We start from the raw sequence: 26,931 nt of genomic DNA on the forward strand, positions 1-26,931 counted from the left end.
ACTGCAGATGAACTGAACAAGCCAAGCAGACAACACAGGCAGGACTGAACTGGCAAGGAATTGCGCTATACACGTCTAGCGGCAGAAATGCGTACTACATAAGCTCCATGCGCGGCAACGCAATTCCGGTTATTTTTGGGTACCCCCTCGTAAATGTTCTGATAAGAAGAACTTGAAATCTATCTCAATTCAGAACAAAGTCTTCTGTAATGTTGTAAACAGAGCGAAATAAAATTATGGATCAATAATATAATCAAATTTCTAATAGATCAAATTAGTTATGTACAGTAAGTGTTCAACAGTCATGAAAACGTTGTATTAGTTTTGCTAATTTTTATTTTTTTCTAGGTTTTTCTTTAAGAATTTGTTACAATTTTTAAAAGCTTCTTTCACATAAATTAATTATGTTTCTGTACTGTTCTTATGCTGCATATCTTCTGAAGGATTTTCAAAAACTATACTTTCAAAAATTAAGAAAAACCCCTACATTCATTGTTTTTTGATGATTGATTCAATAATTCACTTGGCAGAAAAGAATAGTGCCAGTTTCAGTCATGGTTTTTAGTATTTTGCCGAGCTTCAGGGCTGTGGAACATATTTTACAATGTAGTTATAATAATTGTATATAATGAATTTAACATAACTGTACTATTAATTTTACATTACTTTATGCAAATTATTATTTTCAATTATCAATCTTTATGAAATTATTATAACTATACCTATTGTAAAAATGTGCCATATCCATGAAGATGACCCAGTCCCTAGGTCGAAAGCTCAGCAAAAGAAAAAAATCATTACTGAAATTGGCATTATTATTTTCTTGCTACTAAGCAAACCACTTAATTCCTTGCAGCCTAGTAACAATGACATATGCAGCAGGCAAAGCAGATTTCTCATTCTACTTTTTTTCCCCAACTTCAACTTCGCCAGTTGGAATTGTAGGTTACTCGTTCTGTTCAAAATCTAATTATTTTTTAAAATGTTTCAATCAATACTAATGAAAATGTAAAAATCTTAGCGGCCGATCTCCTAAGCTAAGAGGAAACCGTTGGAGCCTTTTAATTAAATTTAATAAACTCTGAAGACTATACTGTCGGGGAAGGCTTCCCAACCAGGTCCTCTACAAACTCTATCTATCTAATTTTTGAATGGCTATCCATTAGAGCCCTCTGAAGTACACTGTTTTCTCGCCAACAAGACGAGAGCGCTAGTTATACTCGTATAATTCAACTTGTGTTTATTAAAGAATAGAGCAGTGCGAATTTTAATATGAATTGAAAATTTCAAAAATTCTGCTGTTAAATTTAAAAACAAATTTTAATTTATTCCATCACTCATCATGGAACCTTTACCTTTTCTTTATTATTGTATTTTCTAATAGTTATCTTGGCATAAATTGTGTCTAGTTTTAAGTTGTCTGTTAGTTTATCTAGCCTTGATGTTTACGCCCACAAGTTTCATGTCTGTTAAACACTTATGGCTGCTAATCTTATCTATAATTTCTCGTCTCTTTGACCTACATTACTGATCCGTAATTTATTTCGCTCTATTTACAACATTACGGAAGGCTTTGTTCTTTTTTTGAGGTTGATATCGTGTTCTTCTTATCTGAAACAATTATATGGAAGACTTCTAATCATGCTCAAACCGCAAAATTGGATCCCCTTCTTCTCCTATATCAACAGAATTCCAGAGAGAAATAGTGATTGGGTGAAAAAAAAAAACTAGTGTTATTATGGAACTATAGATCTTTCTTATTAAAAAATTTTTGTCCGAATAAGAAAGAGTAGCGTTGGTAGACTACTGATCTTAGCATTTAGAGCGAAGTGGAGACTGCGTAGTAGACTACAAAGTGTAAAAAGTTAGCAAGTTGAACTGAACAATGGCGAAAGGAAATTACTAAATTCTTTCGAACTATTTCATGAGTGTTTTTTTTAGCCTGGGTTAATTTCATTTAAACTCTATTTGGTTTGGAGGGTTATCGCCATTTATTGCTTGGAAGACATGCTGTTTACGGGTATCCGTTCTGATCGCCCGGATTGATTAGAAATAAAGTATGTAATGTGATATTTTGAATTATTTTTTCAACGTTTCTCAACTTACCATCCTACTCTTTTGCCTCGTTTTAGGATGACTATTATTAATCATAATTGCTTTACTTTTTTTAATCAGCATTATTTCTTCAACCGTCGATAGAATCATTTACGATTAACTTTCAAAGCCAAAAATTCATGCCATAAGAGGAATTTGGACATTGTCAAATTTTTCTTCTTTCTTTTCAGGAAATACATAATTTACTGCTCTGAACTTTATGTTTGATCTCCCAGAAAACATATATCTTGATATTTCATTTACGAACGACAAAGCTTTAACGAAGAGATGTCATAGTACCAATGCAGCTAAAAAACTATCGCCTTGAAAAGCTCATTAAAGGTATTTTAATTTCTATTTCTCACTTTGCTTGAATTATCTTGACGAATCAATTGAGAACGAACTATAATTCTTAAGTTTCTTGCTCACAAATTTTCTTCACCTTCAAATAAAATCTTTTACGCTAATGGTTGCGTACCCACATGTTCAGAGCCATTCAAGCACTCACAAATTTAATATGTTACATATTACAAACGTAGGCGCCACGGTAGCCGAGCAGGTTAAGGGGCGAGACCTGCAAAGCTAATATGCATTGTAGTACTGGGTTCGATTCCCGGTCTTGGCCTTGGATTTTATTTAATGGTTAAACGAGAAATAGTAAAGTACGTTTGCTAGTCGCTTCCGTCTACGACACCTAGTAAATGGTAGTTGGACGTTAAGCCCTGCATGAAAAAATAGGCGATTACTTTACTTACTTTATTACAAACGCTCACATTTTATGTAGGAAAAAATGATGGAAGGATGCTATTTTTTTGATGTTTATATTTAATATGTATATATACTCTTATGTACGCTTCTAAGAGCCACAACAGATCTTTGGGTTGCAGTAGAATTTAGCTTGTAGCCATTCCCTTCATAAACAAGGAAATTGCATCAAGGTGAATGCAATTTAATTTCTAGATAAACGTTTTGGCGAAAACATAGATGTCGCTTTATAAACACACAAAAAGGTTATATAGATATATAGATATATTCAACCGAACTCCATGCTAAAGAATAAATCCTAAAGGCATTTTGTATAAATAAGTAATTAATTTAAAAGTAAGGATCAAATTGACTCAAAAATGCTATAATAAATGCAAACAAAAAGTGAGCTTTTTTATCATAAGCGCCTATCTTTAGTCGCCTTTCAACTGGTCCTATATCAGCCATTTAGGAAGTGAGGGATTTGTTGCCGCGTTAGTTTAACAATTTATACTTCATGTACAAATGGTTTAAAGCTGTCCATAATTCATTCAGAAAAGCCGCACTAATGTGCTAATATTTAAGCCCCTAAAACTTAACCAGTGAAAGCTAGTCTGTGATTAATGATTCTGAGACAGAAATAATGCAAAACATTTTACTCGTTTAACAGTGTTTCTATGGGTACCGTATACTCTAGAGATTCTTCTTATATCGCTGGCGACAACAAATTAAATACTTGACCTTTTGAAATATAAATCTGATTTAACGATCACAGACACAGACTCATCTAAGCGAAGGTCCTAAAGAAGAAATGAAGTCAAAATTATGGAACCTAGTGGTGCTAGTAATTGCAGTAATGGTTGGATAAACATGTAATGCTGAAATCAGAAACAATTGAAGCAATCTGATTTATGTCATTTCAGGATTAAGTGGCAATTAAACAGTTTCGAAATTAATTCGATAATTAATTTTATTATTGCTGCTTATGTGCTTGTTTTTGCAAACAGTTTCGAAGTATTAGATATTTTTGAAGGAAAGGAAAAGACCCCCTTTGGCTGATATACTGAAATGGATTTCGTGTTAATAGTATTATTCCAAATGGTGAATATTTCTAAAGTAATCACGCTCATCTGACATCGCTGAACAGCGCTAGAAAGGTAAATAAAGGCAAACACAGTAATTCAGACAGAAAAAGGGCAAAAATTAGAAAGCGTTCAAGAATTCAAAGTAATAAGCGAGCAAACTGAAATGAGCTGATGGAGTAAACGATAGCGCAAAAGTATACTGAATACGAGAAACGGGAAAGAGAAAAATAGACGAGATCAAGTCCTACTGATAGCTATTACAATGCCGAAATCAGGAAAATTTAAGATTTGTTGATTCTTTTCTTGACGAATTATCTGGAAAATATTTTTTACTTCAGCAAAAAATTAACCTTTTCTTTTTTAGCTACGTTAGCTGGTCAAATACTACCAGCTTGAAATATTTTATGAACTCTTTCTTATTTAGCAAGAGTTTTTTTTTATCTCTTGATTATCTCTCATTTATGAATGAGTATAATCAGAATCTAAAAGGGGGAAAGAATTTTAAACTTTGTTTTTATTTTTGGATAATGAGGTTTCATCAGAATATCGTCAAATGGAAATACGATAGGTTGATTGTGACTTTCTAGAAAATGATTCCAATTCTTTTTTAAATACACTTTACTATTAACATAATTCTAACAGAAAAAAAATGTTGCTACATACGGAATACGAACTGAGGTTCTTCCACTTACAAATCCACGCATCATAATCATTACAATAAACGCACCCTATTCTGATGCAAGTTTTAGCCGAAGGTTTTTAGTTTAAAGATTCATTAACAAATATTCTTTTTGTGTTTTTATATTTCGCCTTGTAGATTTCACAGGTTATTGTATGTTTGGAGCTCATTTTAAAAAAAAAACGACTTCGAAAGAGAATCTATGCAGTAGGTAGGTTAAATTTAAGATTAAATTGTGCGTTTTTGTATAAATTTATTTAAAAAAAAATTATAATAATAAATAAAGCATATTATTATTATACACAAGAGAGAAGAGATATGCTTCAAACATGTGTGTTATAATATTACAATAAAGCTATTGCAGCCTTAATAATTCTGTTATCAGCAATATAAAATTGCATTTTTAATAGGGATAAATGTATAATTCATTAAGCGAAGTATTATTTGTGGAAGAGGTACCCGAGTTCCGGACGCCTCACACCTAATGCAAATTATTTAATGAAAATGACTGCAGTATGGTGCAAAACAACTTATTTTATAAACTTACTGCAATGTAGAAGGTGGTAAAAGGCTGTGTCTTCCAGACAAGTTGCAACCCTCAGTTCTCTACTAATCTTGTTTAGAAATGTTATTTATTTTCCTCTGGATACTTAAACCATTTCTATCTAGCTAGTTCCTTGATAATTATGTCAACTATTAACCAAATAAAACCTATCAACAATACATAAAAGATTCAATTAAATTTAAATCTATATTTTCTAATAACTAAATTGAAATGTAAACTGGGTTTATTTTAATAATTTAGTTGTGTATGAACTGCATATAGGAAATTAAATTGATAGACAGCTACAAACTTTCCAACGATCGTAAGCAGTTGCCAGTGTTCCAAGTTTTTTTTATCCTAAGATATGCTCCAATCAATCAATGTAGTACAATATCAAGAAACAGGGACAAGAATTTTTATTTAATTCTTTCACTCTAGTGACATAGATGGATGTTTCTGTAACAAAGACTAGCTAGTTTCTGTAACTGCCAACCAGTGAGCGATCTTGCTTTTCAAAGTAATTTAAGTAATCTTTAATCCTTCAACCTGTAGATAAATTATTTTAATAAATATAACAAAGCAAAAATACTTCCCGCACTTTTAGTTTGCAGTATAAACGTAAGGTGTAAAAGGATAAGATTCTCAGACGAAAATTTTACAAACGAATTTTCACAATACGCGTAAATATTATTATAAATGCATTCTAAAGTATTTTTTATTTGTTAAAGACGCTTCAACATTTGAGGTCATTGGCCAGTACTCTGCCGGTCTATGGACATTGTACTCTCATTACAGACAACTTTCCATCACCGGACAATGAGCTGTAAGAAGCTCCTTCTAGGAAGAGAAACTCTAAGGGCCAGCAGCTGGATTCGAAACCAGGATTTCCGCGTTGGAATCCATTATCCGCCTTTTTTATTATTATTGTTACTGTTGTTATCTGCTTCTAGACCATTGCTACTGACAAAAAGGAATTAAATCATATTAATATTAAATACAATATCATATTTAATGGCCATTGACATTTTCTATTAGTCGTACAATAGCTTACTCGTATATATCATTGAATCTGTTAGAGCGGAAACATCACAGGGTCCTGCGAACTGTGAAAGTGAACATTTTCCCTTGTACTGTTGTTGTTACTTGCCTTAATCAGATTTTAATAAATATATAATGATTATTGTTGGAACCCCAACTTCACTTTGCTGCATAATTGAACAGCTACATAATTTTTGTAAATAGAAAAAAAATAATTTTTATATGTACATATGATTGCTTATCAAAGAAAAATAAAAAAGGAAAAGAGGCAAATAGCCCATCTTAAAAAGTCTTTCTCAAGACTCTGGAATGGCAGTGTGGTTCTTTGGACGGTACAGAGATAGCGACGCAGTCGCGACGCCAGGGCGCAGCACGGTCGACTTCGCTATAAAAAGGGCAGAATCGGCCGTGTCTGCATCAGTCCAAGATAATTTTTCAACGGGAAAACATCCACAATAGCTACCTTAGCTGGAAGATTGCTGACTGGGCCTTACTCTCAACCTGGATCTCTGTACCGGCCAAAGGACCTCACTGTCCGGACCAGAACAAAAAATCGATCACTTAACCCCTGTATTGTGAAGAAAGAAGAAAGAAGGAAGTGCAGCACACGAGACGCCTTGGTTTACCAGCTACGAAGGCGAGCCGAACGCCAGCGCTGCCGCAGTGCGAGACAAGAGCGAGGACCAAGCCCAGCACACGAGCCGCTGCAGTTCGCCAGCTACGGAGGCAAGCCAAATCACCAGCGCTGCCACAGTGTGAGATACGAGCGAGGACCAGGCCAATTGGTACCGGGGTTTATCGGGGTGCTGGCCACACTGCCGGGGCTCCCAAAGCCGGTTGACTGGTATTAGCGAACGGCCCTTTTCAGGGCCTCTCACATCACTTTTGCTGTGGCCTCGCGCTGGGAGCAAGCCATTCTCGGAGCGGCGCAGTCACTTCAACCAACAGTGTGAACGGCCCTTTTCAGGGCCACCCAACTGTACGGCTACCCCGCTGGGGAGCGCCATAGGCGAGTCAAGCGCCGACACATTTTTTTGTGAACGGTCCTTTTCAGGGCCATCCAGTCACTTGTACCTGCGAGCGGTGAGAAGAAGAGCTTGTATACTGGACTTCATCCCTCGGCCGCATTAGTATACAACAATTGGTGACCCCGACGTGATGACTGAAGCGAGGGACGCACCGCTCGAGCCTGCACCGGACACAGAGGCTGTAAGCCTCGTGAAGTTACCCCAGTTCTGGGAGGAAAATCCAGCATTATGGTTTCTACAAATCGAAGCTCTATTTGGGGCCTTCAAGATCAAGAGCGAGGCTGGACGATTTCAAGCCCTGGTTGGTCAGCTACCATATCAGGTGCTTACACAAATAGCCGGCTCAGTGCAGTCACCTGGTCCAGTGCCTTACACGTCAACGAAGGAAAAACTGATCGCTATCTACAGTCAAAGCCAGGAGAGAAGGATATTAAGGCTTCTGGAACAAACACAGCTTGGCGACATGACTCCTTCACAGCTGTTGCGACAAATGCAAAACCAAGCGGGTACAGCGATGTCGGACGGCGTCTTACGTACCGTTTGGCTGCGAGCACTACCGCAGAGAGTGAGAGGGATTCTAGCCGCTATTGAACAGGACGACCTAGCCAAGTTGGCCACTGTGGCAGACAAGGTAATGGAGGTAGACTCCAATACCTCTGTTCACGCTGTGAGGGATACTGACGGCGACAGACTTGCTCGACTGGAGAAGCAACTGCAAGTTTTGCACGAGCAATTTTCTTCATTGGCCACTACCATTCAGCGCAGCAACCGTGGAAGAAGTAGGTCCCGGAACCGTGACCAAGGAGCTCCCAAGGATGGGTATTGCTACTACCACCACAAGTTCGGGGAGAAGGCCACAAAGTGCAAGAAACCTTGCAAATGGGAGACCGCCAGCCAGCCGTCAACAAATGGGACGCGGTAGACGGGAAGGCGGAAGCCGCTACCGCTAATAAATTCCGCCGTCTCTTCGTCACGGACATAAAAACAGGGACAAGATACCTGGTGGACACTGGCGCGGCGATATCCATCATCCCCAACTGTAACAAGGCCAGGGAACGAGACTCAGGATTCAGCCTGTATGCGGCTAACGGCACTCCAATCCCAACTTATGGAGAGCAAAGGAAGAGCTTGGATCTTGGCTTACGCCGACTGTTCGTGTGGGATTTCATCGTGGCCAACGTCACGCAGCACATACTTGGGGCAGACTTTCTCGCCGGAAGCAATCTGGTGGTTGATTTGGCCCAGCGCTGTCTAATAGACCGGACCACAGGACTCGCAACTATAGGGTCCATTGAAGTCGTGGAGCTACTAGAGCTATCTACTGTACCACCGCACGTACCATTTAGGGAGTTGCTGCTACAGTTCCCTACTTTAACGAAGGTTGGCTCACATAAGGTACGACAAAACAACGGGATATTTCATCACATTGAAACTACAGGGCCTCCCGTATGCAGCAGGGCGCGCAGATTGCCGCCAGGCAAGTATCAAGCTGTCAAGGAGGAGTTCCAGCAAATGATGAACGACGGCATCTGCCGGCCATCCAAGAGCCCATGGGCCAGCCCACTGCATGTGGTTGAGAAGAAGGATGGAACATTGCGACCTTGCGGTGACTACCGCCTGCTGAATAGCAAGACCGTGCCAGACCGATACAATGTGCCTAACTTGCACGACTTCACGATTCAGTTATACGGCACTAAGATTTACTCGGCTCTGGATATAAACAAGGCGTACCATCATATACCAGTGGCGGAAGAAGACATTCCGAAGACGGCTATAATCACACCGTTTGGCCTATTCGAGTTCGTCAAGATGACGTTCGGTCTAAGAAACGCAGCCCAGACCTTTCAGCGATACATGGACCACCTTTTTAGGGATCTACCATTCGTGTTCGTCTACGTAGACGATATACTCATTGCGTCCAAGGATGAGCGAGAACACGAAGCCCACCTAAAAGTAGTGTTCCAGCGGCTGAGTGAGCGAGGGCTGACGCTAAGGACTGATAAATGTGTACTGGGACAACCGACAGTCAGCTTCCTTGGGTACACCGTGTCACCAGAAGGGATCTGCCCACTCCAGGAGAAGGTGAAAGCTATTCGGGAACTACCAAAGCCAGCCACCATCTATGATCTAAGGAGATTTCTTGGGATGGTAAACTTCTACAGGAAGTGCCTTCCCAACGCAGCCACCACCCAGAGAGAGCTCAACAAATATCTCCACCACGCTAAACGCAGAGATAAGACGCCTATAGTGTGGTCGAGGGAAGCAGAAGCGGCTTACGAGAAGACCAAGGAGGACCTTGCGAATGCAACATGCATAGCACATCCTTCACCGGACTCTCAGCTATCAGTAGCTTGTGACGCCAGCAACATCGGCATGGGAGCAGTGCTACAGCAACAGGAAGAGGGCACACTACAGCCGCTAGGTTTCTTCTCTAAAGCGTTCAACAAGGCGCAACAAAACTACAGCACCTACGACCGAGAGCTTCTGGCAGTGTATGAGGCAATACGCTACTTCAGACCCATGATTGAGGGCAGGCACATCCTAATATACACCGACCACAAGCCACTAACCTACGCAATGCTACAGAGCAATAAGACCTTGTGTCCCAGGAGATTACGGCACTTGAACTACATCTCTCAATTCTCCACGGATATACGCTACCAGCGGGGAGAGGACAACACCGTGGCTGATGCTTTATCGAGGATTGCGGAGGTAACTGTACTGAACAACTTTCAGAACCTAGCTGAAGCTCAGAAACGGGACGAAGAAATCGATACCCAAGAGAAAAGGGAGACTCTTCGCCTCCAGCTAGTTCCGGTACCTGGTGCAGAGTACAGTCTTTTCTGCGAGACCACAAAGGGAACACCCAGGCCATACGTACCAGGGGAATTAAGGAAGCCAATCTACGAGAATCTGCACAGCCTTAGCCATCCAGGGATCAGAGCATCAAGGAAGCTGGTGACCGCTAGATTCTTCTGGCCAAACATGGAAAAGGACGTAGCATATTGGGCAAAACACTGCATACCCTGTCAACGGGCCAAGGTCAACCGACACACCTCGACATCGCTTGGGTCCTTCATGCCGTCCAAGAAATTTGAACACGTGCACCTGGACTTAGTTGGACCACTCCCACCATCAGACGGGAAAGAATATCTCCTGACAATGGTCGACCGAGCGACCGGGTGGCCGGAAGCGATACCTCTGACTAGCATCACCGCTACCGCTGTGGCAGAGGCCTTCTATCGCCACTGGATAGCTCGATATGGAGTACCAGTCCGCCTAACAACTGATAGAGGAAGGCAATTCGAGTCGACGCTGTTCAACCAGCTAGCGCAACTTCTAGGGATCACGCATCTCAGAACAACGGCTTACCATCCACAAAGCAACGGAATGGTAGAACGATGGCACCGTTCCCTGAAGAGCGCACTTCGGACGAGGCTAGAAGAGGCCAGCAAATGGACAAAGACCTTGCCTACGGTCCTGCTAGGACTAAGGTCGGCTCTAAGGAGAACCACCGGGGTAAGCGCAGCAGAGGCAGTGTTGGGACAGCCACTACGTTTGCCCGGAGAAATATTCATGCCTCCTCGAACTCAAGAACCCACAGACGCCAGTTTGCAACTGTTACGGCAAGAATGGGCACGAACCATCGGTCCAACGCAAACAAAATGTTTTGTCAGCCCGGACCTGGAAAAGTGCACACACGTATTCTTACGAGAAGAGGTTCACAAGCGGTCACTGACGCCACCTTATTCAGGACCGTACCTAGTGCGGAAACGGGATGACAAAACGGCTACAGTGCAACTACCCGGCAGGGAAGACCGAGTTTCGTTGGACCGCCTCAAGCCAGCCTACCTACTGGAGGAGAGCCAACAGGATGCACCAAAACCTCCGGAGCCTTCCACCGCCAACGATGAAGGAAGCGAGCATCGGTCAACTAGACCATCGAGGACCATCAGGCGGCCAGTGCGATTTGCAACGTAGCTCTTCAATTAGGGCGGAGGCATGTTGGAACCCCAACTTCACTTTGCTGCATAATTGAACAGCTACATAATTTTTGTAAATAGAAAAAAAATAATTTTTATATGTACATATGATTGCTTATCAAAGAAAAATAAAAAAGGAAAAGAGGCAAATAGCCCATCTTAAAAAGTCTTTCTCAAGACTCTGGAATGGCAGTGTGGTTCTTTGGACGGTACAGAGATAGCGACGCAGTCGCGACGCCAGGGCGCAGCAATTATTACTATTATCTAATGTATTAGTTATGTAAAAGCAGTAGAAAAGCTGATTAAGAATTCTGTTTATGTTTTAAAGTTAGTATTGTAAAATTTTAAAATAAGTACATTCTTAAATCTTTTTCACTTTAAGGCACGTCAACATCTGAGGTTATTGGTATCCTGAGCCTGTTTCAATGCACTGCCAGTCTTTGAAGAGTGTTCGCTTGTTACAGACAACAGAGTGGTCAGCGAGGTGTATAAGATGTTCGTTGGAAGAGAAAAATCTAAAAGGAATAGTAGCTGGGAATCAACTACGCTAGTCATTGAGTTTTCTCTTCCCTGGTAATTATTATTATTTATTTATTTTTAGTTTTGTGTTTTGGCGTAGATTTTATAAGGTAGTAAACTATAAATGAAATTAGGATTCACAATTTTTATTAGTTAATAATTTTTTAGCTTCTAACGTTTCAGCCATCCAGAGCTATTTCTAAGGGCTAGACATGTACACTTTAAAGCTGTCCGGTGGGACAATTGTAAAGGGTTGATATCACAGTTATTGCATCATTATAATGCAATATTTTATATACAGGGTGTATACGGAGGAGTGATCGAAACTTCGGGAGGTGATTCAGCAGCTCAAATGCAACAAAAAATATTCTATTCATAATGGCCCGATTCTCAATAGTGTCCAAGATATTTGCATTTTTAACTTTTCCGACCGTACTCGTGTTTTTCACCATATAAACGGCCGTATCTTTTCTATCCTTTACCCTAAAACAAATCTGCTTATTCCCGTGCTTATTCCAAACGAAAGAGCATTAAATTTCCTATAAATTTGCTTGGTATAGAGCCTCAAAACGATTCTTATAACAATGAAATTTTTACTTGAATGCCTAAAAATTTCGTTCTCGATGATTTTTGTTAAAATTTTCAACTGTATTTTCTCAATGGTTAATGAATCAAGGAATCACATAATTTCAGAAAAAGTTTCGCATTTATTGAGCTTCAAGATCATATGGATTTTTTTGGTTTTTAACAAAACCCTACCCCGAACAGAGGGGTGTAAATGCAGAAAACTGGGATTTTGCGAACTGACTTCATTCACCATACTTTTATCATTAGGCTGATTTCAAAAAGACAATATACGAGACTGATGCTACGCTGCTACAGAAGAACTATGCATGCGCCAAATCCTAACGACCGACAACTGCGCAGCGTAAAGCCTTCTCTTTCGATTGCAGCGTCTCACGTGTTTGTAGAGAAATCTGTCTGACCGGAACCGTCGTTTGTGTAAGAGATGTTAGTTTCGTTTAGCTGAAAACATGATACTACACATGTAGTGGAGCAACGAATCGTCGTGAAATTTCACATGAAACTTGGTGAAACCGCTTCTGAAACTTATCTTTCATTAAAAGAAGTTTATGGTAATGAATGTCAATCACGTGCGCGAGTTTATGAGTGGTTCAAGCGTTTCAAAGATGGCCGAGAAGACGTCGGAGATGATGACCGCCCAGGTCGTCCTTCCACGTCCAAAACGGATGAAAATATCGATTATAATTAATCAATATTACTACTGTGAGGTGCTTGCTCTCAACTCCGTGAAAGAGTAAGGAAAAAACGACCCGATTTGTGGAAGAACCAGTCATGGGTTCTCCATCAAGACAACGCGCCGGCTCACACTGCATTGTCTGTCAAGTCGCTTCTAGCCAAGTATAACATCTCAGTTTTAGGCCATCCGCCTTATTCGCCTGACCTGACCCCATATGACTTTTGCTGTTCTCCAAACTCAAATCTGCATTAAAAGAAACACGATTTCAGTCCGTTGAAGCTGTGAAAGAAAAAGCGGCAAGCGTCATGCAGGAGCTCACAGAAAAAGACTTCCAGCACTGTTTCGAACAATGTAAATTCGCATGGAGCGTTGCAGGGATAGGGGAGGGGTGTATATTGAAGGTGATAATAACTAAATGTTGTATAAATTTAAAATAAAATGTTTTATAGCAATAGTCTCGTTATTTAATAGCCACACCTCGTATTTCCTTGTTTAGCCTTTAAGTTCCCCTCAGAGGCCCCTCAGTGGCTGTAACGTTGGAAACTAAAAAAATAAATCATAAAAGTTGACCAGTAATTGCATATTGCTACCTTATGCAATTATTATTAATCTTTCGACTGGACTCCTGGCTATTTTAAAACCCAATGATGGCACATTGCTACCCTAAGAAAAAGAAAAAGGGTCTAAAAACTTAGAACTGAGCTAAATCTAATCTATCTAGCTAAGCATACCAGATACTGTAGGGTAACCATAAAAAATAAATAAATAATAACTAATGTAAATAATAAGAGGTTTGCGAATCAGTACAAACATACAATATATGCTAACAAATGGCAAATCATTATTAAGCCAATAGATGTGAATATCCTCTTGTAAAAACACTTACCTCTGATTATATATTTTATAAGAATAGTAGTATTTTTTCATTTATTTATTGTTTTCTCTCAAGAAGTGAAAAATAGAGACCCTCACAAAAAATCCGATTCATGGAACCGCAAACGATGTAATTCTGTGAAATCGCTATTTCTCATGAACCTCATACTCCACAATGCTTCGCATATCAACCAATAAAAACATGAAAAATAAATCGTCGCTTGCGACTTATTGCATTTTAAGAATTTGTTAAAGAAAGAAGAACTTTTCGTATTTAAAATGATAAAAAGAAAAGCATCGCACAGTACCGCTCAGAACAAGTTAAATAACCATTCACCCGGATGTTGTAGAAAAATTCTGTTTTTAAAACAAGGCAATAAAAAGTAGAAGCAAAAGCAGAACTCAAACGTTTTATAAGAATATTTTATCTGGATGGATACTATTTAATCAAGAAAATGTTGATTGATTAACATCCACCCACAGTGTTAAAGATCTTTCAGTTTGTGAACTGTTTCAGTGTTTGAAAAGCCTTGAGGACATTTTCTTGCTGCTTCTCAATCAACTACTTTCACGGATAGTTGTTTACACAATGTCCTCGTCCATACACCTTTAAACTCTTGCCTACTTCTACAAACCCAACCATTCTGATGACCTAGTTCTTCTTGTATTTGCTTACTTGGTACAATTATTCTTGATTAGTCCTCACCAGATCAGTTCCTATTCTTAATAGAAAACTTTCCATCTCAATCTTGATGTGATCCCCCCCTTTTCTACAGAAGCATATATTTCCTTTTCATCTTGATCGCAATTTCAGTCTGCTTTCTTTATAAACTCACCCTCTTATCATCCTTATTGCACTTTAATTACTAACATCCTTTTTGCTAAACAAAAAACTAATAATAAGAAAAATAAATTATCCATCCATACAAACATTCACTTTTATAAAGGAAATTTTTTAAAAAAGTTTAAAAATAGATACCAAAAGAAATCAATAGAAAAATACTTTCACAATAAAAGAAATTAAAAGGTGATTCAAAAGAAATCAAAGGAATTGATTAATTCAAAAGAAGATTTTTCATATTAAACCTACACCGAGGAAGAAAGTGGTGCCATGAGAATGGAAAGATTTACCTTTGTGATTTTAAAAAATAAATTGATCAATTGAAATGCTTCCAAACAGATAAGTAAAGTAAAATCATAGGAAAATATAATAATTCTGCCGCTAACCCTAAATAGAATTCCCTTAAACTGTTCTAGCTATTGTACAATGGTAACTTGTCAATTTTTAATTTTCAAATGCAAATTTCAAACGCCTTCACAATTATAAGAATTTTGAAATCAAATATTCATTGCCTCAAACAGGAGAGTCGTAGGAGTGACGCCCACACTAACCCACATACACGCGCGTGTGCATTTAAAAACATATGTATACTAGTCGCAACACTATGGACAGGATTTGCAAGAGAGAGGAGGCAGTTCTCTCTTGCTGGCAACTTATTTTGGCTTTAAAGTAATTAATCAACGGTGAGGCTAAAGAAGACCTGCGGGTCAATATCCGGCTTTTCTAGAAAGATGGCCTTAGTTTGATCAAGAAGCTTGTGACGATCATGTTACACGTGAGTCCTGGAGGTGATGGATGGCATCCGCTGTACTTGTTTTGTGGATAGAGTTAGCTGCGGGTGTCTCACTATTGACTGCAGTGATGGTCTACTGTGTGGTACCCAACCGCCTTTTCAGGGTTGGTACTACTTTATTGGAATCTAATTGAGAATATATGGTAACTGGACACTTAGAGAATGAATCCTTTATATTTAATATGGATGAATTTATCCAGGCAGCAGTGTTAATCGTAAAAAGAAATTTGTAATTATAAAGATGGCTGACGAAAATAAATAGTTTATAAAAGCGGACCCGATAAGACTTTACAAAGAAATTATTATTATCGAAATCTGCTATCTTCTGAGTGAACTTGTTTTTTAGATGATCTTAAAAGAGGTCTGAGTTCTTCTAAAGGTGAATTTGAACTGTATGGGGCAAGAAATTAAAGAATTATTTTCTCAAAGAGTAATAGAAGTTAAAAGATTGAATCAAATGGCATCGAGATAATCCTTTGATGAACTTGTGCTTTCAAAGAAATTAAAGATTATGTAATATTCGGAGTACAGCACTACGTTCGAAATACTTTGCGTACTGTCAAGTGCCAAATGCGCTACTGAAGATGTCCTTTGTAGTTTTATATAATATGTCGCCGTCAGAGAACATACTCGTATTTTGAAACAGCTTGTTACCGTTCATAATTATGGGATTAGGTTACATATTATTAGGCATTTTATACTTAGTTTCAACTTGAAAAGACTAAGAAAATTACGAGGGTCGTTTGAAAAGTCCGTGCAAAGTCAGAGAGATAGCACCACTGGCACGTATCGAGGTTATGTTTAGTTAGTAGCATCTCTTGGAAGAACACACACCAAGTTTCAGCCAGATCGGTCTATTTCTTTGTGTTTGGCATTCGTTTGAATCGAGGAAGTCGAGTGATTTTCAAAAAATGGACGAAAAAGAATTTCGTGTGTTGATTAAACACTTCTTTATGAAAGGCAAAACGCCTCAGGAGACTAAAGAGAAGCTTGATAAACATTATGGTGACTCTGCACCTTCGATTAGAACAGTTTATAAGTGGTTTCAAAATTTTCGGAGTGGCCATATGGGCACAAGTGGACGCTGAACGTTCTGGACGCCCTGTTGAGGTTACTACTCCAGAAATCATTGATAAAATCCATGATATGGTGATGGATGGCAGAAGAGTGAAGGTGCGTGAGACTGCTAGTGCTGTGGGCATCTCGAATGAACGGGTACATAATATTTTGCATCAACATTTGGACATGACAAAGCTATCCGCAAGATGGGTGCCGCGATTGCTCACGCTTGAACAAAAACGAAATCGTGTGAAGTGTTGCAAGGACGGTTTGCAGCTGTTCCAGAAGAATCCGCAAGACTTAAAGCGTCGTTTCGTCACTGTGGATGAAACATGGATACATCACTACACTCCTGAGACCAAAGAACAATCTAAACAATGGGTTACCAAGGGGGAATCTGCGCCAGAAAAGGCGAAGACCGTTCCTTCGGACGGAAAGATTATGGCGACTGTCTTTTGGGATTCGCAAGGAATAATCCTCATCGACTATCTGGAAAAGGGTAAAACTATTACAGGTGCATATTATTCATCGTTATTGGACCGTTTGAAAACCGAGCTGCAAGAAAAACGCCCACGATTGGCCCACAAAAAAGGCCTTTTCCATCACGACAACGCACCAGCTCACACCTCAGCAGTTGTGGTCGCAAAATTAATGGAAATAGGGTTCCAACTCGTTTCACATCCCCCCTATTCTCCAGACTTGGCTCCCTCGGACTACTATTTGTTCCCCAATATGAAGAAATGGCTGGCGGGAAAAAGATTTTATTCAAACGAGGAGGTGATTGCAGAAACGAATGGCTATTTTTCAGACTTGGACAAATCCTATTATTCGGAAGGGATCAACAAACTAGAGCAGCGTTGGACGAAGTGTATAAGCCTAAAAGGAGACTATGTTGAAAAATAAATAAGGTTTACCCCAAAAAATTAAGTAGTTTTTATTTTTACACGGACTTTTCAAACGACCCTCGTATGTCGCTATTTTGGAATCATTTTCTCAATCAATTGAAAGCTCGGTAAAATACTATTTATTGGATCTGAAAGGATATTAAAAGCTCCCTTAATTTTCTAAAATAGGTCTTCTGTAAATAATCAATATGTTGTGGAAACACCAATAATAAGTAGGGTCGTAAATTTTTTTGTTAAATAAAAAAAAACAAAAAGTTTACTCTCTATATTTAAGACCTCAATTTTATTATAAAAATTATTTTTGATAGTCTTAATTTTTCATTAGTGTACTACTATTAAAAAAAAAATGACTCGAAAAAATGAATTCATTTTGTATTATAAATTATTTAATATAAATATGTAAATGTGGAAATTGGTAAAAAGTATCAACAGACTTGTTCAAGTATTAACTGGCTGTTAGTAGTTTTAATTTGGATCTGTCAGGAGCCTTCTACCTACTAATTCTATTAGGTGAGGATTGAGCTTAATGAGTGTCGAACATCCGCAGTAAAGCGATTAGCAGGGGATGTTGAGTGGTCACTACATGGATCTCTACTATGGAGTGCTTAAACTTCTTCATTAAACTACTTTTTACCTTTTTTTTTTTTTTTTTGTTTTTTGCAAAAACACTTACCATGAAAATTAAGACATTTATTGGTCGACAAATTTATTTATTTACAATAATGACAATCCCACAGTTACAATTAAATATTATTAATAAAGTATAATGTTATATATTTATTTATTTACAATAATACATATAATGTGAAGTAATAATTATATAATTTAGTGTAATATTTAAGGAATATATATAGTTGTAGAAATAAAATACAATGAATTCTTAAGTATATTATAAAATGAAATGTAATTTAACTCTAGAAACCATAGTTTTTGAACTATTAATAAAGTTATTGAACATTGTTTTGTGAGGTCGGGTTATGCGAGCACTCTAGAAGTTTCGGAGAAATCAATAAACTTCTAAAACCACGAAACATAATATAGTTAGGATCATAGAAATCACCAACCTCTTTATTTGTATTTTTTAAGACTGTCTCATAATATTTACTTCTTTTTCCTGCCTGCGAGAGAATACGTTGGGATAGTGTTGATTTTCGAAATAAATATTTTAACCCTGTAATACCTAAAGGAAATCTTAAAACAACAATCCAAAAGATAAACAACCAGCTTCAACAATATTTACACCAACAGTTTTAACACCCAGTATTTAATTGTTGTTTGCAAAGATAGTTGATTTTGGCAACTATTTGGATTTAAAGATTATAGGCCAACTCTGTGGGGGAGTTTCAAAGGCCGTTAAGACCTTTCTGATAAGTGAGGGCTGCCCTCAGCATAAACTAAAGATAAAGGATATGAACATGCTAGCTGGTCAGTGTTAATTTATGAAAAGGAAAAACGTGCCTTCATCCTTCATCAAAACTTTCAACTAAGACTGTTATTTCAAATTCTTTTAGGTCAATGTTTTCCGTAAAGCATCACCTGCATATTTTAAATACGTCATGTTATGTATGTGGTTGCTTAAAAAAAAGAAGGAGAATCTACAAAAAATGTGGCTCCAAGGAAAAACAAATAAATACATCAAAAAATTCTTTTAAGAATGAATACAGTTAGGCGGAGAGAGAGAGATGCATACTGCATAAATAAGCGGAGGGATGCATTAAATTAAGGCATTGTAATGTGCATGATATATTTAAGCGGCAGCGCACGTGCATGTCAGATGAGAGTTACTATTTCAGTCCTATCTTGCATGTGATCATATTTATCTTAGTTCATCTATTATGGAGATTAAAGCAACTAACCAGCAAGTGAATGTATGTGGTGCGTCCAACCAGCCATGTGTAAAATTATAGGTAGCCACTCTATTAATATATATGTTCGCTGGTCTACTTGCAAATAATAACTTTAAACAGTAAATATTTACATTTATTATTAATTTATTAATTTTTAGTACACAAATAGAGATTTAAGCTAGAAAAAGAATCAATGAAATTCATAACCTTCACTAATTTGTACAGGATAGTCTTCCCTTTGCAAATTTAGTATCATAGGATTAAATTCAAAAAAGGCAGAGAACAGCTACGGAAGGCTATCAAATCTCTAAGTATCCTCTACCAATAAACAAGTGCGTCTAACCCAGCCCACTGCTAACCCCAATAACAAACGTAGATAACATTGTAATTTGCCTTTTGCTGAGTATCTGTCAGAATTCAAATTGATGAATTGATGTATTTTCCACTTTCAGAATGGAGCAGACCGAGTCAAGCAGTGATGTACCCTAATGGAATAAGTCAATTTAAAATATGAAAGTTTAAACATCAAATAAAGAGACCTAAAAAGTTAAATTTAGAGGTAATGCTTACAAAAATGGTTCGTATATAACAGGTAATGTAAAGTAATGCCAATTTTTTAGGCGAACTTTTCGCCCATCTACTAATTAAGGTGTCTTGTACAGGAGAGCTTAATCACATAAAAACTAATCTAGCTGGTCCGAATTTTGGGACATGCCATTTTTTTTTCAAGCTCTTACAATTAACACGATAATTAATTGAAATAACAAAAAATTTGATTTAAAATCGCAATTCCCCTCAAAAAATTTATAAGGGTTTATCGTTTAAACTGTTTATTATCCATTTTTTGCTTTTTGGAAAAAGCGGCTCTCCCATCATTTTTTAATCACTCTGTAGATTATATTGCTTTCTCTGCTCAAAGCAAAATTATTTCTGGAGACAAAATATTAAGCGCATTTTCTGAATTTGCCTGTTGAGTGAAATAATACTCTGAGGTAGTTTTTATTTCTAGCAAAGTATGCAATTTTTCCATTTACATAAGTATTACATTTTAATCTTGGGATCCCGTAAATTTGAGACGTTAATTTGTAGATGTTTCTTACTGCTAACGTTCATAAAAGAGATCAAGATAACTGTTAAATCAAATGTCAACAATAAAAAAAAGAAAAGCAAGATAAAGGAAAAATAAAGAACCAAGTAAATAATAGTGTTATAATAAAGTGCTCAGACGAGGAATCAATAGAATACGGGCAAGCTATTAACTAATCTTTTCTATATACAATCCTTGCAAAAAAAAGAAAGTGAACAGTATGACAGTAATAGCTGAGAACATCCCCTGGGCATCCACAGTAGCTGCGACACAGCAGCGGCTCACTTAATCTGCTGTTCGTTGCAATAATTTAATGTACTCTCACAGAGCTATTATTATTTGAACAACTCATTGAATGGATAGGTAAAAGTTCTACACAATGTGCACAGTTTATATTGAAATGTTTCTATTATATTGATTTCGAAGAGGATAAATAGAAAAGGATTCCATTTATTAAGTGTTCCTTGATTATTTGTCCCATTCAACTTAACCGAACAATGTCGAACCATTAAAATAAAATGTTAAAGTTTTTTTTTTCAACATTTTTAATTCTTGTTCAAAGAACTTCTGGCAAAACCATTATTTAAAATTACATTAACATGCAACTAGAATAATATTTAAAATTTTATAGAAGTTTTTCTTTAAAAAAACTTACATAAAAAGATGCTTTTTTAAAGCACCACTTTAAAGTTACTTTTTATTATCCAAATGCGCATTTTCATATTTTATCCTTCTAAAATTATTCAAGAACTGAGAGGCTAATTGGCACACATCTTTAAGGGGTTATTTCTTAAATCAGTTGGCATCCTTTTCAACTCCTTTCTTTGTATTACAATCTTAGCTTCCTTCATTTCTCTTTTATTTCTTTTAAGCTGTCCATGTGCTTGCTATTTTTCTGCTAACTCTCAGAGGTCTAAATCTACTGCAGCCTTTATAACCGTGTCTTCTGTCTGTCAATGAACAGTCTCTTCGTTATTTGATGCCTGGCCAGTACACTCTAATTTATCCAATCCATTGTCTTTCCATATTTATCCTCACATTTACTTTTTTCGTATCCTAATTTTTGTTCCGTTCTCCTCGCTAACGTCTTTTCTATCAGGCCGTTTTTCTTTTCTCTCAACCACTATTAAATCGCACTTATCTTGAATTGCCACCCAATTGGATTAGGGCAGAGTTTCTATCTCTTTTTTTTCTTGGATATATTGGTGGAAGCTAGGATTTTTCTTGCAACGGCCAGTAACAGTAAATTTTAACTTATGATTTTTTTATTTTCACTATTTGTAAGATACAAGCGTAATAGTTTTTCGGATATTCCTCGAAATATACTAGAGTACTCTACTGTCAAATCAAACATCATAAGCAGAAGCTTAGTAGATAGGAAGCAAAAACTATTTGATCTATTTCCTATAATGCATATGGAAGCAGGGACCATACTAAACTGAATCCCTCCTCTTCTTTTTCCGAGAAACCAGTGGTCTATTTAAATCAACGTTCACAAGTCCTTGGCAAGCTATTACATGTAGTAAAATTTATAAAACTACGTAGTATTGTTTAATATATCTACAAAAAAGATATAATATCCTACTAGAGCCAGTAGAATTGATGGCTGTAGTAAATAATTAATTTACATCCGTATAACCTTCAATGTAGAATAGAATAGAAGATGTCTTTGTTCAAATTATTTACAAAAGTGCATCACAAATTCAAGAAATAAAATAAAACAAAAAATAAAAGAACACAACACTGTTATTTGTTGTATAAACTTGTATAGTCTTATTTTATGAGTCAAAATTAAATTCGTTAATAAGCAACGATCTGTAATACCAACTATTACGACAATAGTTAACTAAAGCCAACCAGTTTTTTTCCATTTAACAAATCTATTACTTCAATTTGAGTCAATGTCGATATAATAACGCTGCTTGACTTCCAGGTCCCACTGTTATTTAAACCAACAGTTGCATTAAATACTTGTCGACATGCAAACCAGTTGAACATTCTAATGGCTGTCACAATTGATGAGCACTCTTTAAATATTTTAACAAATAAAACAAACATTTGGTTTGAGATAAATTTATGAATTGAAAATTGTAACAATGGCAATTTAAAAAAAAAAAAAAACTGTGATATAAAACTGTGTCAATCTTTCGCACCCGGTAAATGAAAGATGACGCTATTAATTAAATGGTATAGCCCTAATTTATAAAACCGAAAGAAGTAGGAAATTAAAATGAAATATATACTGCGTAAAGTTTGGTGAAGTTACCGTCAGTTAGTTATTGTGCTATATCAATCTAGCTATCAGGTTAAATGATAAAGTAGACAGTTTCAATTAATCGAGATTTGGGAAAATGCTTTGTGGACACTACGCAATAATTAAATTAAATCTAGCTTAAAATCTTAAAAATTTTAGTATTATACATATGGGAAAATTATTTTTGAAGAGTTCTGGTATTTGAGTGTCAGGTTTGATAAGGGAGGAGAGTTTTTTGTTCAAGTTAAAAACAAAACAAAAAAACTAATTTGCCATCCGATTGGTCAATTCAAAAATCTTAGCCAAAAATATATAAGTTCAATCTCTGTAAACTGTATTTAAATATCAAATTTTTATTTATTTATTTTTAAATTGGAATTATTGTGAGAATTTCAGATCTTAAAAGTCTCGAATATGCCCAATTGTAGGTACCCTAAAATTCTTCTGAATGAAGTAGTTGAAAATGAGGTTTTCTGGTTTAAGGAATAGAGAGAGTTGTGTAAAAGTCATGGTTTGGAATTTGATATAAATGTAAATTTAGAAGATAATTTTACAAACCTAAGAAATGCATTACAGTCAAAATTTAGGGAAAAATGTGTACTCTCTGCTACTACTTCAAACACTTCTGTGATTTATAAAAACTTGAATTATGACATAAACTACTTAGATAAAAAGTTTAAAATAACAGATATAAGTTGGATTTTAAGGGCTAGGGGAGAGCTGCTAAATTTAAATTACAAACGCTATTCCAGCGGTTCTGCAATTTGTTCACTAAGCAATAGATGCGAGCAGGAGGATACACTTCACTTTTTGGCGATCTGTCCTATCCTCAGTGAAATAATATTCAAATTTTTTGAACAAACTAGTCTTTCTAAAGAAGTGCTTAAAAAATACTTCAGACGTGAATGACGGTCATCCAGTGATGGCCGCCATTAGTCACCCAGTTGGTCACGGGGCCAACGGCGCCTCAGCCGTCTTCGAGGATTGGAGGGTAGCGTAATTGAAGATAAGTTTGCAGCTAAAGGGTTGTGATGAAGTGAGAGTTTTTGGTGAAAATTTTTATATCGAATTTTGGCAAGTTCGGAGATGAGTGGAATTTAGAGATCTGTATGAATTGTGTGGTTGCTAACATAGAATGGAGCGTCTACTATGCGGCGTAGTATTTTAGATTGGAGTTTGCAGGCTATTGATTTTGGATTTTTTAGCTGTTCCGTAAAGTTCGAGTCCGTAAGTCCATATTGGTGTGAGAAGAGCTGTATAGAGTCGTCGTTCGTTCTGTAGTGAGAGTTTTGAGCGTTTGTCGAGTAGTCTGGCTAGAAGTTTGTATCGTTTGTTTAGTTCGGTACGTTTAAGTCTCGTATGGGGGTTCCAGGTAAGTCTGTTGTCTAGGTACATTCCAAGGTACCGCACATGGTCGGCTGGTGGGATAGGTGTATGATGTAAGAAGACAGGTGGTGGAGTTTGACGTTTGATTGTGATGACTATGTATTTAGACTTAGTTGGGTTAATTTTTATTCGCCAGTTTTCTAACCAAGGTTCTATTGAGTGAAGGTGGGACTGTAGTGAGCGTACTGCGAGGATAGGGTCAGAGTGGGTGGAGAGAATGGCAGTGTCGTCAGCGAAGGTGTAAATAGAGGTATTAAGGTTAGAAGGTAAGTCAGCAGTGTAGATTGTGTAAAGAAGAGGAGCTAAGACACTTCCCTGTGGCACACCAGCAAGGACGGGATAGATGGAAGAGTGAGTAGTGCCTTGAAGAACTTGAAAGAATCTGTCAGAGAGGTAAGAGCTGAGTATGAGGTAATAAGTGCTAGGAAGGATGCGTTTTAGTTTCCACAGTAGACCTTCGTGCCAGACTCGGTCGAAGGCTTGCGATACATCGAGGAATACTCCAGCGCAGTATTGTTTTCGCTCGAGTGAAGTAGCGATGGTGTCTACAACACGATGGGCCTGCTGGATCGTCGAGTGGCATTTTTTGAACCCAAATTGATGGTCCGGTATAATTTCGAGATTCTATAATTTCGTGGAGGCGTGGTAACAGAAGTCTCTCGAATATTTTGCCCAAGAGAGGCAGTAGGCTTATAATTTAATATAAAGATATAATTTAATTTTAGAATTCAATTTTTAATTTTATACTGTTTTTTATTGAGCATTTATATTGTTTTTAGTGCATTTTCATTTATTTTTTCTATTTCATTTTTATTCATCTATTTTATTTTTGATTCAACTCCTCTGATGGTGTTTAACACCAGAGAGTATTGTCTTTTATTTATTTGTATTCTATTTTATGTAATTTAAATTCATTATAATAAAAGATATTATTATTAAGAATTTCAGTAAGAGAAAAGTTGCATGGTTCTGCTACATTGTTTGATTGGGCGTAGGCCGTAGTTCGTGAACATACGGAGTTAAATTATTAGGAAATCCCATAATTTAAAATGACACTGGACACTTTAGAAAAAATTAGTAATATCTTTTATTTTACTGTACAAGCTCTCCATTTAAGGGATTCTCTCCAAATTAGTTATATATGCAATAATTTATTATTATGTATTAGTTATCCAAGAGTGTGCTATTTTTTATTATTTCTCATTTATATTTTATATATATATTATATATAAGTTGTTGTATCTTTTCTTTTATCTATTTTAAGTTCATAGTTTTAGTTTAACCCAGAATTGTATATTTATTATGTTTATTTGTTTATATATTAGAAAGAGAGGGAGAGTGAGAAAGAAAAAAGGAAGATTATATCATTTTATGGAATTTTCTATTATATTTATAAAAGTTATATACTTATTCTCTATGTTTGTAATTCATACAGTTTATTTTATTTTATCTTTTTGTTGGGTCAAATTTCACTGTTATATACAATTGTATTTAAACAGTTATTATTAAATAATAATTTAAAATGAAGCATCGAAATACTTCCATCTTAAATGTTAAAAGAAAGAAGAAATAGATTGTTGTTACTTGCTTGCTTAGCATGAAGTGTAAGTAAAGGTTAAATATAGAAAACAAATTTATGATAATAAATAAACGATTAAATTGCGCTTGATGTGTAGGAATGAAAAATGCTAGTTTAACGTTGATGTTTTTAATATGGTTTATAACACATATTTTTTGAAATCCAATCATAATGGTTGAAAATCTGGCAAATCTAATAATATTTGTTTATTTCCTTTTGTTTTTTTTTGTTTGCTTCATTCATTATCTTTGAAAATCATTTTGTGAATGGACTATGAAAGTATTGTAAATTCGTCCCCCAATTTCTGGTTTAAGAGTATGTACGTGTATGTATATAGGTATATATTGATCTTTTGATGGACTAGATGTATTGTATAATATGCGTTTGATGTGGTCCATGTGATGTGTTTGCGTACATGTCCACTAGTTAGGGCTGTATTTAGAGGGTGTGTATATATATATTCACCCAAGGGGATATTTATGTGTATGTGTATACTTCAACACTCGTGACACATAATACTGTGTAAAAGGGTGGGATAGAGAGCAGGAGTTGTATCTGAAATCGGTTGAACAGTTAGTTTAGGGGAAGAGGATCAACTGTCTCTGTCTCTCTCTCTCTCTCTGCTGGCACGAACTCAATAAATCCTGATTGATATAATGGTCCAGAAAGCTAGGCTAGGATTGCTGAATGAAGTCCTGACAGAGGACATGATTGGCTGGACATTGGCCAAATGGACGTACACACACACACCCATCAAAACTCTCCACCATATCCTCCCACATCCTGCTTCCCGTCAATTAATGTCGCACATTCTACACAAATGGAAATGTAAAGTAAATTGCTTGTTACATTATCTAATTATTATTTCGAATTATTATTTGTTTGAAATCACTGGGAGAGGGAAAAAAAAAGGTTGCTGATCACTTTAGCGCTGCATTTTTTTCCCAGAGTTCTATTTCATTTTTTTTTTTAACTTTTTTCTTTACAATTTTACTGAAAAGTTAGTGGCTTATAATTTTTGAAAAAGTGGCTCAAAAGTTTTGACTTATAGGGCGAAATAACTAAACGACGTCTTTCTGAATTGCAAAGCTTAAAAACCCCTAATTTAAAGAATTAGAATATTGGTTTCGTGACCGTAAATTTTTAAGCTTAGGATTCAAGATTGGCGAGGAATCGGTCAAATAAAAAGCAAACTCGTCTTCTTGCCAACGTTTCGACAAATATATATCTGTACCTCGGAGGGAAAAGGCACCATGTCCATTTTTTTCGATTTTCAGATTTTGGCATCATTTTACAAATTTTTTGTTGCTCTTTCTACAGGTGTAAAGCACT

At 36.7% G+C, this 26,931-nt stretch overlaps 1 protein-coding gene and 1 long non-coding RNA gene across 4 annotated transcripts in view; one reads left to right on the top strand and one right to left on the bottom strand.

The window, feature by feature from the left end:
• LOC141451094 (zwei Ig domain protein zig-8-like) overlaps positions 1–26,931 on the bottom strand; it is a 686,638-nt gene that overhangs the window by 631,625 nt on the left and 28,082 nt on the right. The gene's annotated exons all lie outside the window — the stretch shown is intronic.
• The window catches only part of LOC141451095 (uncharacterized), a 66,362-nt gene that overhangs the window by 21,267 nt on the left and 18,164 nt on the right, over positions 1–26,931 (top strand). For both annotated transcript variants that reach the window (XR_012456532.1, XR_012456533.1), the window contains exons 4-6: positions 2,286–2,436; positions 11,578–11,768; positions 19,746–19,852. This is a non-coding gene — a long non-coding RNA (uncharacterized lncRNA). The remainder of the gene's footprint in view (positions 1–2,285; positions 2,437–11,577; positions 11,769–19,745; positions 19,853–26,931) is intronic.

The sequence above is a fragment of the Rhodnius prolixus genome, unplaced genomic scaffold (genome assembly GCF_049639745.1).
Source record: "Rhodnius prolixus isolate KJV_2025 unplaced genomic scaffold, Rpr scaffold_8, whole genome shotgun sequence".
NCBI lineage: Eukaryota > Metazoa > Arthropoda > Insecta > Hemiptera > Reduviidae > Rhodnius > Rhodnius prolixus.